Source organism: Procambarus clarkii, chromosome 86 (assembly GCF_040958095.1).
Source record: "Procambarus clarkii isolate CNS0578487 chromosome 86, FALCON_Pclarkii_2.0, whole genome shotgun sequence".
Lineage (NCBI taxonomy): Eukaryota > Metazoa > Arthropoda > Malacostraca > Decapoda > Cambaridae > Procambarus > Procambarus clarkii.
In genome coordinates, this window is record NC_091235.1 from 14623345 (window position 1) to 14636528 (window position 13184).

General features: G+C 46.1%; 1 protein-coding gene and 1 non-coding gene across 2 annotated transcripts in view; one reads left to right on the forward strand and one right to left on the reverse strand.

Annotated features, from left to right (window-relative positions):
- Positions 1–13184, forward strand: part of LOC123768447 (uncharacterized) — a 487820-nt gene that overhangs the window by 252543 nt on the left and 222093 nt on the right. The gene's annotated exons all lie outside the window — the stretch shown is intronic.
- On the reverse strand, positions 2615–2687 carry TRNAR-ACG (transfer RNA arginine (anticodon ACG)). The gene has a single exon. It is a non-coding gene; the product is annotated as a tRNA-Arg (tRNA).

Below are 13184 nucleotides of genomic sequence, written 5' to 3' on the forward strand. Positions count from 1 at the left end.
AGGGTATTAAAAGTATCAACACAAGACAGAACAGAAAACAATGGGTATTGAATAGAAGTGTTTGTAGAAAGCCTATTGGTCCATATTTCTTGATGCTTCTTTATTGGAGCGGAGTCTTGAGGTGGGTAGAATATAGTTGTGCAATAATTGGCTGTTGATTGCTGGTGTTGACTTCTTGATGTGTAGTGCCTCGCAAACGTCAAGCCGCCTGCTATCGCTGTATCTATCGATGATTTCTGTGTTGTTTACTAGGATTTCTCTGGCGATGGTTTGGTTATGGGAAGAGATTATATGTTCCTTAATAGAGCCCTGTTGCTTATGCATCGTTAAACGCCTAGAAAGAGATGTTGTTGTCTTGCCTATATACTGGTTTTTTTGGAGCTTACAGTCCCCAAGTGGGCATTTGAAGGCATAGACAACGTTAGTCTCTTTTAAAGCGTTCTGTTTTGTGTCTGGAGAGTTTCTCATGAGTAGGCTGGCCGTTTTTCTGGTTTTATAGTAAATCGTCAGTTGTATCCTCTGATTTTTGTCTGTAGGGATAACGTTTCTATTAACAATATCTTTCAGGACCCTTTCCTCCGTTTTATGAGCTGTGGAAAAGAAGTTCCTGTAAAATAGTCTAATAGGGGGTATAGGTGTTGTGTTAGTTGTCTCTTCAGAGGTTGCATGGCTTTTCACTTTCCTTCTTATGATGTCTTCGATGAAACCATTGGAGAAGCCGTTATTGACTAGAACCTGCCTTACCCTACAGAGTTCTTCGTCGACTTGCTTCCATTCTGAGCTGTGGCTGAGAGCACGGTCGACGTATGCGTTAACAACACTCCTCTTGTACCTGTCGGGGTAGTCGCTGTTGGCATTTAGGCACATTCCTATGTTTGTTTCCTTAGTGTAGACTGCAGTGTGGAAACCTCCGCCCTTTTCCATGACTGTTACATCTAGAAAAGGCAGCTTCCCATCCTTTTCCGTCTCGTAAGTGAAACGCAGCACGGAACTCTGCTCAAATGCCTCCTTCAGCTCCTGCAGATGTCTGACATCAGGTACCTGTGTACCTGATGTCGGTTTGAACTTGAAACCGGCCATATACTGCAGGTATGTTGACGACATTTTTACACAGGTACCTGATGTCAGACATCTGCAGGAGCTGAAGGAGGCATTTGAGCAGAGTTCCGTGCTGCGTTTCACTTACGAGACGGAAAAGGATGGGAAGCTGCCTTTTCTAGATGTAACAGTCATGGAAAAGGGCGGAGGTTTCCACACTGCAGTCTACACTAAGGAAACAAACATAGGAATGTGCCTAAATGCCAACAGCGACTGCCCCGACAGGTACAAGAGGAGTGTTGTTAACGCATACGTCGACCGTGCTCTCAGCCACAGCTCAGAATGGAAGCAAGTCGACGAAGAACTCTGTAGGGTAAGGCAGGTTCTAGTCAATAACGGCTTCTCCAATGGTTTCATCGAAGACATCATAAGAAGGAAAGTGAAAAGCCATGCAACCTCTGAAGAGACAACTAACACAACACCTATACCCCCTATTAGACTATTTTACAGGAACTTCTTTTCCACAGCTCATAAAACGGAGGAAAGGGTCCTGAAAGATATTGTTAATAGAAACGTTATCCCTACAGACAAAAATCAGAGGATACAACTGACGATTTACTATAAAACCAGAAAAACGGCCAGCCTACTCATGAGAAACTCTCCAGACACAAAACAGAACGCTTTAAAAGAGACTAACGTCGTCTATGCCTTCAAATGCCCACTTGGGGACTGTAAGTTCCAAAAAACCCAGTATATAGGCAAGACAACAACATCTCTTTCTAGGCGTTTAACGATGCATAAGCAACAGGGCTCTATTAAGGAACATATAATCTCTTCCCATAACCAAACCATCGCCAGAGAAATCCTAGTAAACAACACAGAAATCATCGATAGATACAGCGATAGCAGGCGGCTTGACGTTTGCGAGGCACTACACATCAAGAAGTCAACACCAGCAATCAACAGCCAATTATTGCACAACTATATTCTACCCACCTCAAGACTCCGCTCCAATATAGAAGCATCAAGAAATATGGACCAATAGGCTTTCTACAAACACTTCTATTCAATACCCATTGTTTTCTGTTCTGTCTTGTGTTGATACTTTTAATACCCTATTAATATCCCCTGTTCTGTCTTGTGTTAATGCCACATCATCCTTCCCACCTCACTCAAATGTAGATATAATATCAGAGAGACGTAAGTTCTAATCAGTTGTGTATTTGTGAAGTCTTTGAAAATGTAATAAGTTTTACGAAACGCGCCCGTGTCGCGTCAGACTAGAAATAAAAATGAATTTTGGAGAAGTGATTTTTGATTTACCTCCAACAGTGAAGCGTAATGTACGAAAGATTGAGAAAATTCGTGTTAGAATTATTAATCTTACTTTTTCGGTCATATTTAATAATATATATATATATATATATATATATATATATATATATATATATATATATATATATATATACACACACCTCACCTGGATATGCTGCCAAACCACTGCTTCCCGGGAGAACTAAAATCTGGTTTATATATGTAATCCGTTATTGAATTTAAATTAAAAACAAAACGACATCGACCTTGCCAGGATTCGAACCTGGAATCTTCTGATCCGTAGTCAGACGCGTTATCCGTTGCGCCACAAGGCCTGTATGAGCGTCAAGAACCCTCTTTCTTATTTATTCCTTTTTTAAGGCTACATTTAGTGGCGGGTTTTTAAAGTTTAATTTGATTTTCGTATTATTAATAAGGGTTTATGCATTAGACGGTGAAGGGGGAAATATATGGGCATGGCTTCTTTCACTCTGCTGCCCATGTTCACCTAGCAGTAAATAGGTACCTGGGAGTTAGACAGCTGCTACGGGCTGCTTCCTGGGAGGAAGGAGGCCTGGTCGAGAACCGGGCCGCGGGGACGCTAAGCCCCCGAAGTCATCTCAAGATAACCTCAAGATAACCTTAGTTGGGGTGACAGGTGCCCTTGTATACGATACATGAGTCGATTAAGAACAATACGTTCAAGCACTTACAAACACACGATGTTAGAGATATGGGTCTATAATTATCTGAGTGTGGCTTGGGGGATGGGAACAATGACACTCTTTGTCCAAGCATCAGGTAACACTCCTTCACTTAAACTCATTCTGTGTTTACTATTTGTGTCTGCAGAATCGACCTATTAGCTCTTGAACCTCGCCTTTCTAATCAGTCTATTTTTCCTCTAATATAGCTACAACATATATTTCTAACACACACACACACACACAAAGGAAAAGCTTCAAAGGTTTGCCACCAGACTAGTACCCGAACTGAGGGGTATGAGCTTCGAGGAGAGACTACGGGAATTAAACCTCACGTTACTGGGAGACAGAAGAGTTAGATGGGATATGATCACCACATACAAGATTCTCAGAGGAATTGATATGGAGATAAAGACAGGCTATTTACCACAAGGGGCACACGCACTAGGGGACACAGGTGGAAATTGAGTGCCCAAATGAGCCATAGAGAAGTTAGAAAGATTTTTTTCAGTGTCAGAGTAGTTAGTAAATAGAATACATTAGGCAGTGATGTGGTGGAGGCTGACTCCATACACAGTTTCACATGTAGATTTGATAGAGCCGAATAGGCTCAGGAACTATACACAAATTGATTGACAGTTGAGAGGCGGGACCAAGGAGCCAGAGCTTAACCCCCTTGCAAGCACAACTAGATAAGTACACATCCCCCAGAAACAGCCCGTAGCAGCTGTCTAACTCTCAGGTACCTATTTACTGCTAGGTGAACAGAGCATTAGGGTGAATAAAACTCTGCCGATTTGTTTCCACCTCTGTCGGGAATCGAATACAGGCCCTTAGGACTACGACCCCCGAGCGCTATCCAATCAGCCGCGAGGCCCCGTGGACAAAACTCGTTCTGTACAACACTAATAGTGGATTACCTGGTACGTGTGAGACTAATCTCAGTAGACTGTAAGTAATACCGTCCTCTCCAGGAGCAGTTGATTTGCCCATCTTTAGTGCATGATTTAATCCCCATTCAGTTACATCATTAAGGTCCGACACGTCGATAGCTGTACAGGCAAGATTGATGGTTCGTTGTCTGTTGGGGCGTGTGTCATTAAGTTTGTTTTGTATGTTAATTGGGAGAGAATTAAAGCTGGATTTTCGTTTATACTTTGTAGGAACTCTTCCCAATGTTTATTCCGTATAACAAATTAATTACATCAAATCTACGCTGACGGGTCATCTAATCCTGTCAATGGCATGGCTGGTGCAGCATACACGGTAATTAGGAATAATGGCTTTCAACGTGGAAATGAATGAAAAGCGCGTATTGAGAACTATGCCTCTTCAACGCAAGCAGAGCTGACTGTCATTGTTATGGCGTTAAGATTCCTTGGACGAATGCAGCAGTGCAGATTCCGGTGCAGCAATTTGCACTGATTCAAGAACAGCACTACAAAGCCTTAGTAAAAATCGGGCAGAAAATCTTGTGATAGTCGCTGAAATCAAGAGACTTGTGAGGGTACTGACCAATTAGTTAAGTTTCTGTAGATCACAAAAAGAACAAATCAGTGAATCTGTATGATGGTACAATACGGTTGCTGTATGATGGTACAATACGGTTGCAGCTGGCGATCCCAATCATTACGGTCGAAGAGGAAGTGGAGGTCATATTTCGCACCTCTATTTGCCACAAGAAATTGCATATAGGTCATCTTGAGGTTATCTTGAGATGATTTCTGGGCTTTAGTGTCCCCGCGGCCCGGTCCTCGACCAGGCCTCCACCCCCAGGAAGCAGCCCATGACATCTGACTAACACCCAGGTACCTATTTTACTGCTAGGTAACAGGGGCATAGGGTGAAAGAAACTGCCCATTGTTTCTCGCCGGCGCCTGGGATCGAACCACAGGATCACAAGTCCAGCGTGCTGTCCGCTCGGCCGACCGGAGGTGGTAAGTGTTGCCCACTTCTGCTAGGCTTACGACCTGTTCCCCAACACACCCATGTGTCGTAGTAGGTAGTAACCGTGTCAACGAGATCTCTGGAGAAGGCTTCTACATACGTTATTGTGTAATCTTGATACCATTTTGAAATACAATTAGTAAAGTGGTCATGCAAGCCATATGGAATATTCATTTTCCGCGTCTGATGTTTATTAGGTACATCACACTGTACCTCATAGGAAGCAGAAACTGCATAGTGATCACTAACTAAGTGATTTACCAACGAACATTCCATGTTGACCGGACCACAGACTAGAAAATGAAGGGACGACGACGTTTCGGTCCGTCCTGGACCATTCTCAAGTCGATTGTGGATTGAACATTCTATATTGTCTTGCACAAGGTTTTACCCATTACATAATCGAGTCTGCCTCCCAATAAATGAATTTGGGTATCCGTGGTATACACGGTTAATGAACAAATCCACAAGGGCCGTGATGAGGGTTCGAATCTATGTCCGAGAGGATCCCAGCCTCGCCTTAAGGTTCGAACCCTCGTCACAGCCCTTGTGGATTTGTTCATTTGATGCATCACACTATTGTGATTTCTGTGTGTATACACAGTTAATCTGTTGTCATGAACATACTTGATAAATTTGCATCCATCACAGTTGTCAGTAATGTCTCCCAGCGTAATATGTCAAGCATTAAAATCTCCCATGTATATTATCCCATGATAGCCTAGATCCGGGAGCAATGTTACAATGAGTTTCTGACTTCTGACACATACGTTGAGGAATGACAAGTTTTTTCTTTATTATAAAACAACAATAAATACAATGAAAAGCTAGGTACCGAAGCACGTGTACAGTGTCACGTGCAAAGAGGAGCTTTGTGACCCACTGTCAACCATATTTAATAAATCAATAGAGTCAGGCAGAGTGCCAGAGTTTTGGAAAGTTGCTAATGTGATACCAGTTTTTAAGAAAGGAGATAGATCACTTGCGTCTAACTATCGACCAATTAGCCTAACGTCTATTGTGGGAAAGTTACTCGAATCTATAATAGCAAATAAAATTCGTCTTCATCTTGAAAAACATAAATTAATAATTGAGTCGCAACATGGTTTTATAAATGGCCGTTCATGTTTAACAAATTTGTTATCTTTTTATTCTAGCATTGTTGAGGCAGTTGATAGTGGTAAGGATTGCGATGTTGTATACCTTGACTTTAGCAAAGCTTTTGATACAGTGCCACATGAAAGACTGATTAAAAAAATAGAGTCTCATGGTATTGGGGGTGCTATATTAAGCTGGATTAGGGCATGGCTATACCAAAGGAAACAGAGAGTTAGTATAAATGGAATCAAGTCAGAGTGGGAAAATGTTGTAAGTGGAGTGCCTCAAGGCTCTGTCCTGGGACCTCTGTTGTTTATAATATATATAAATGATTTAGATTCAGGTTTGAGTAGCAACATTTGCAAATTTGCCGATGATACGAAAATCGGTAGGGAAATTAATTCGGAGGAGGACTCACTATCACTTCAAGTTGATCTAGATAGGGTTTTGAAATGGTCAAAGGATTGGCAGATGCAGTTTAATGCTGATAAATGTAAAGTTCTGAGGTTAGGTAATGATGATAGAGTTACAAGATACGAGCTAGATGGTGTTGTGATTGCGAAGTCGGATTGCGAAAGGGATCTGGGAGTTATGATTAGTAAGAATTTAAAACAAAAGGATCAATGCATAAATGTTCGTAATAAGGCAAATCGGACACTTGGATTTATTAATCGCAGCGTTAGTAACAAGACACCTGGTGTGGTTCTCAAGCTATATCTTGCTCTAGTTAGGCCCCATTTAGATTATGCAGTTCAGTTTTGGTCGCCATATTATAGAATGGATATAAATTCACTTGAACGTGTCCAGCGTAGGATGACTAAGTTAATTCCCCAAATTAGAAATCTTTCATATGAAGAAAGATTAACAAAGCTTAAGTTGCATTCACTGGAAAGGCGAAGAGTTAGGGGTGACATGATAGAGGTTTACAAGTGGATGAATGGACATAACCGGGGGGATATTAATAGGGTATTAAAAGTATCAACACAGGACAGAACACGAAACAATGGATATAAATTGGATAAGTTTAGATTTAGGAAAGACTTGGGTAAATACTGGTTCAGTAACAGGGTTGTTGATTTGTGGAACCAATTGCCGCGTAACATTGTGGAGGTGGGGTCCCTCGATTGTTTCAAGCACGGGTTGGACAAGTATATGAGTGGGATTGGGTGGTTATAGAATAGGAGCTGCCTCGTATGGGCCAATAGGCCTTCTGCAGTTACCTTTGTTCTTATGTTCTTATGTTCTTATGTGTCATAACACCACAGGCTGGAACACCAACAACAAGCAGCATACTAATACTATACAAGACACCAAACCATTACATAAAGTTACAAACACCAAAACAGAAGATCAAACACCGGTGTGAGACACAGACACACACCAGGGGGCACCACCGTACACGCGGAGAGAGAACAAAACAACAAGGAAACACAGAAAAACTGAAATACAGAAATACATACAGACAGAAACATACATAATGGACCCAAACACACACACACAAGAGACCGTTACCACCCACCAAAATGAAGAAAGCAATTACAACCAGGCAATTACAAGGTAGCCTTCAACCCCTCAACATACAACCACAACCACACCCGAACCAATACAGGGGAACACGGTCCAAGGGAAAGGCCAGACACCAGACCTAAGTTAACAACATACAATATAAACAGACGGAGACCCAGCACATCTCACACATACACAGAACAATCTTCACAAGCAAGGGGTGTGGGGGGAGACACCTCCCCGAACCTTGCTACCTTACCTTGAGGCGATTTCGGGGCTTAGCGACCCCGCGGCCCGGTCGTCGACCAGCCTACAAGACATTAGACGCACTCTATGCCCGTACAATCAGCAAGAGAGTCGACAAGCACATAGTCAACAAAATAAATTACAGAAAAACCTTACAAGACAGGGTGGTCATTAACCACCCTGTTGAAAATACAATATAGAGCACCTGAAAGGGGTCTAGATATGAATTTGGGATGGGACGGGGGGAAGGAAAGGTGCCCATCACTTGCACAGTCGGGGATTGAACGCCGACCTGCATGAAGCGAGACCGGCACTCTACCGTCCAGCCCAAGTGCTTGGGTACACTTGAATTAAGTGAGAACTGGGGCATCAAGGCGAAGGGTCACTGCTACATGGAGGGTCTCCAGACACTTCTTGCAGATGGGTCCAGCATCTATACATTTTCTTCTGTCCTCCATGGACAGGGTGAGAGATCTGTTAAACATATAATTCAGTGAGTTATTGAACAATCAACCACAGGTGATTGTAATGCTTTAATATGCTAAGTTAACCAACAAACATAAATGCACAGATTTACGTCTGTTCTCCATAAACTGTGTTGGAGGTGTCTGTTTACAGTGTCATTGATGTGCGTTTACAAAGGTGAAATGCAATTTTGACCAGCTTCCACATTCCCTGTATACAAATGCACACATATTACACATATACCTACACATACCCACATATATATACATACACCTGTCTTTCCTACTTTGACAGGGTAAGACAGCTGATGGTGGAAGTGATATTGGTGGTAGTGATGGTGGTGGTGGTGGTACTGGACGGGGCAGTGGTATAGGAGAGGCTGGGACAGGTACCGGAGACGACCACAGGTACCAGGAATTATCTCCTGAAGGCCAGACCTGGACCCCATCCAGCCCCTAGCCCCCAACCAACCCTTGACTGCTGCTTATCCTGCCCACTACCTTACCTGGCCGACCCCAGGCAGTCCTACCCCCGTCGCTGCCACACCAACCATACTCAAACACCAGTCCACAACCTCCTTCCTTTCCTCTAACCTTACCTGACTATCAGTTGGCCATTCCACCCTTCCCACCCCCATTCCACCCACCTCCCCAGCCTACCTGCCCCACCCAGCACGCCTAGAGGCCTATAAGCTCACATTCTCGCCCGACCCACCCTCCCTCCACACCATCTTCCGGCCAAAATGTGCATACAGATATACACACATCAGTAGAATGTATACACATTCGTGTATACAATGTACAAGGGCCACGCAGAAGTGTACAGGGACACACAGAAGTGTACAAGGGACACACAGAAGTGTACAAGGGATAAACTAATACATTCAGACAATCCAATATACATGATGCTGGTACCATCATTGTATAGTGTGACCCCCTCCCCCCCCCCCTCCCTCCCTCATGCTTAACACTTCCATCATAGTGAGGTGAGTCACCTTATACTCTCGCCTGTTAGACCTTCCAGATGTGGGTATCAGGACCTCATACACAAAAAGGGGCCACATCCTACAGAGGCAGGTGTGTGGGAACACACCCTACAGAGGCAGGTGTGTGGGGCCACATCCTACAGAGGCAGATGTGTGGGGCCACACCCTACAAAGGTAGGTGTGTAGAGCCACACCCTACAGACGCAGGTGTGTAAAGCCACACCCTACAGTGGCAGGTGTAGATCCACATAAGTATAGTATCAATAATCTCTCATATTTGGCATTTCTCAGTCCGGTAAAAGAAGTAAATTAAACGTGTTATCCGGCCCCGGGTCCCAGAAGACAGGTGTATCGTTAACCTTGTTAACACCAGCTAATTACACTAATTACCCTGGACGGTACAAGCTGTTCCGGGTATTAATTACCCTCCTCTGCGGGGCACACCAACGCCCACCTTATCAGCGCCAGGTGTGTAAGAGCAGGTATGGGGGGCAGGTATGGCCGGGTGTGGGGGCAGGTATGGCCGGGTGTGGGGGCAGGTATGGCCGGGTGTGGAGGCCCCTGACCAATAAGGTGAGGCAAGCCACGCCAGGGGCAGGGACGGTGCAGGTGACAACGGTGGGTGATAAGCCAGACCAAGCGGGCTGTTTGTGCTGGCAAGGCGCTCCACGGGCTCGTGTCTTGATTATGTCTCCAGGTTAAGCACATGTGTACAGGTGTGCGGACAGCTGCAGGGACCAGGAGCCAGATTCACGAAGCAGTTACGCAAGCACTTACGAACGTGTACATCTTTCTGCCATCTTTGACGGCTTTGGTTACATTTATTAAACAGTTTACAGGCTTGAAAACTTCCCAATCAACTGTTGTTATTGTTATAAACAGCTTACTGGTGCTTCGGAGCTCATTAACTGTGTAATAATTGTAAACAAAGCCGTCAAAGATTGAGAAAAAATGTACAGGTTCGTAAGTGCTTGCGTAACTGTTTCGTGAATATGGTCCCTGATGTCCCCCTTCCCCCCACTGGTCAGGGTGTACATGTGTACAGGTGTAAGGGGCAGCAGCAGAGCACAGATGTCCCCCACTGGGAAGGAAGGGGAGGAGGCGGAGTGGCCTCCTTGAGTGAAAGGAATGGGAGTTTCAAGATGGTTATCCCGGGCTGCGAGGGGTTCAGAGACTACATTAAATGCACCATGACAATGGGAGGACCAAGAGTAGTAGTAGCAGTGATATATAACCCTCCACCAAACGACAGAAGACCCAGGCAAGAGTATGACAGAAACAACATGGCAGTTAACACTATAATTGAGAAGGCAGCCACGGCTGCCTGAAGAAATAGATCCCATCTGCTCATCATGGGGGACTTCAGTCACGGAAGGATAGACTGGGAGAACAAGGAACCACAGAGAGGTGAGGAAACATTGGGAGCTAAACTGTTGGAAGTGGCGGCACAAGTGTCAAGCACAAGACGAAGCTGGAAAAAGTTCAGAGGTATACCCTAGACTAGTCCCAGAACTAAGAGGCATGAGTTACGAGGAAAAGCTGCGGGAAATGCACCTTACGTTGCTGGAAAACAGAAGAGCCACAGAGACATTAGAAAGAACTTTTACAGTGTCAGAGTAGTTAGTAAATGGAATGCATTAGGCAGTGATGTGGTGAAAGCTGACTCCATACACAGTTTCAAGTGTAGATATGATAGAGCCCAGTAGGCTCAGGAACCTGTACACCTGTTGATTGACAGTTGAGAGGCGGGACCAAAGAGCCAGAGCTCAACCCCCGCAAGCACAAATAGGTGAGTACTGGTCAGGACGTATACGTGGTGCAGGTGTAGCCCGTGGTATAGGTGTATGCCGGTGTACAGGTGTAGCCCGGGGTACAGGTGTAGCCCGTGGTATAGGTGTAGCCCGGGGTACAGGTGTAGCCCGTTGTATAGGTGTATGCCGGTGTACAGGTGTAGCCCGGGGTACAGGTGTAGCCCGTGGTATAGGTGTAGCCCGGGGTACAGGTGTAGCCCGGGGTACAGGTGTAGCCCGGGGTACAGGTGTAGCCCGGGGTACAGGTGTAGCCCGGGGTACAGGTGTAGCCCGGGGTACAGGTGTAGCCCGGGGTACAGGTGTAGCCTGTGGAGGCAGAGCCCAGATGCCCCCCCCCCACAACGCACCAGCAGTACTCACCTAGCTGAACTTGCAGGGTTAAGCTTCAACTCCTGGGCCCCTAAAATGATTGGTTAGTGGCTGCCAAGGGTAAGTCTTAACTCACTCCTGAAGTGCTGGATCATTGCTCTTGCTCACTACTGTCTGCATGTCTGCTGGAGCATGTCCTTGCCTCCGTGTCACGCTTCTCTGCGCGTCTGCTGCTCTGCACGCACATGTATCCACCGAGTTGTGCTTGCATAATACACACACACACACACACACTTTGTGCGGGACCAAAGAGCCAGAGCTCAACCCCCGCAAGCACAATTAGGTGAGTACACACACACACACACACAAGAAGCAGCCCGTAACACCTGTCTAACTCCCAGGTACCTATTTACTGCTAGGTGAACAGGACCATCAGGATGAAATACACTGCCCATTTGTTTTCCACCATCGCCGGGGATTAGTGTGGGAGCCTAGCGCGGGTAGACACTGGGTGGGGAGGGCTGCCACTCGACTTGGGTGGGAATCGTCAGAGTTGGAGGTGAATAAGTAATCAGGGAACCACAACCCCGAACCCTACAATCCCAGAGGGGAGTGGGGAACCCTCCGCAAGCAGTTCAACAGCCCCAGTGAGAGGAGCACCTTGGATTCTCCGAGGTAGTAGGCCTTGGATGTCCCTATCTCACCCCACCTGCCTCATTCAGACTTTCTGAAAACACTTTTTGTGAGGGCGTCCGTGGACGCACAGGCAACGTGTGGGCGTCCTGTCGGCGTCCGGGTGGCCTAAGGGTGCATGTGCGACTTGTGGGGTGCATGGGCGGCCTGTGTTTACTAGTTGTGTTTTTGCGGGGGTTGAGCTTTGCTCTTTCGGCCCGCCTCTCAACTGTCAATCAACTGTTTACTAACTACTTTTTTTTTCCCACACCACACACACACACCCCAGGAAGCAGCCCGTGACAGCTGACTAACTCCCAGGTACCTATTTACTGCTAGGTAACAGGGGCACTTAGGGTGAAAGAAACTTTGCCCATTTGTTTCTGCCTCGTGCGGGAATCGAACCCGCGCCACAGAATTACGAGTCCTGCGCGCTATCCACCAGGCTACGAGGCCCCCTGTGCCTACGTGGGGTGCATGGGCGGCCTGTGGGGTGCATGGGCGGCCTGTGGGGTACATACGCGGCCTGTGGGGTGCATGGACGGCCTGTGGTGTGCATGGGCGGCCTGTGGGGTACATACGCGGCCTGTGGGGTGCATGGACGGCCTGTGGGGTGCATGGACGGCCTGTGGGGTGCATGGACGGCCTGTGGGGTGCATGGACGGCCTGTGGGGTGCATGGATGGCCTGTGGGGTGCATGGGCGGCCTGTGGGGGGTGCATGGGTAAGCAAATAACATTTCGCTATCACATGTCTGCCTCCGTTGGTGTTAAGGAAGCGGTGGAAGCCTAGCGCTCGCCACAAGCAGCCTCGCGCACAGGAAATTAAGGCAGCGTCCCGAGAATTTGGGTCGAGGGTGAGCGGAAACCACAGAATTATGGTTGATGAGACCCAGGACCAAGTCCCACACACGCCAGGCGCAACATTCAGACGCAACACCCAGACGCAATACACAGACACAATACACAGACGCAACACCCACAAATGAACTCGCCAACTGTAAAAGTTCACCATTCAATTGATTTATGTTTATTTATCGTCATTGTGCATTGTACAAAACGCTGCTAGTAGCAATAAATCAGTAACAGTA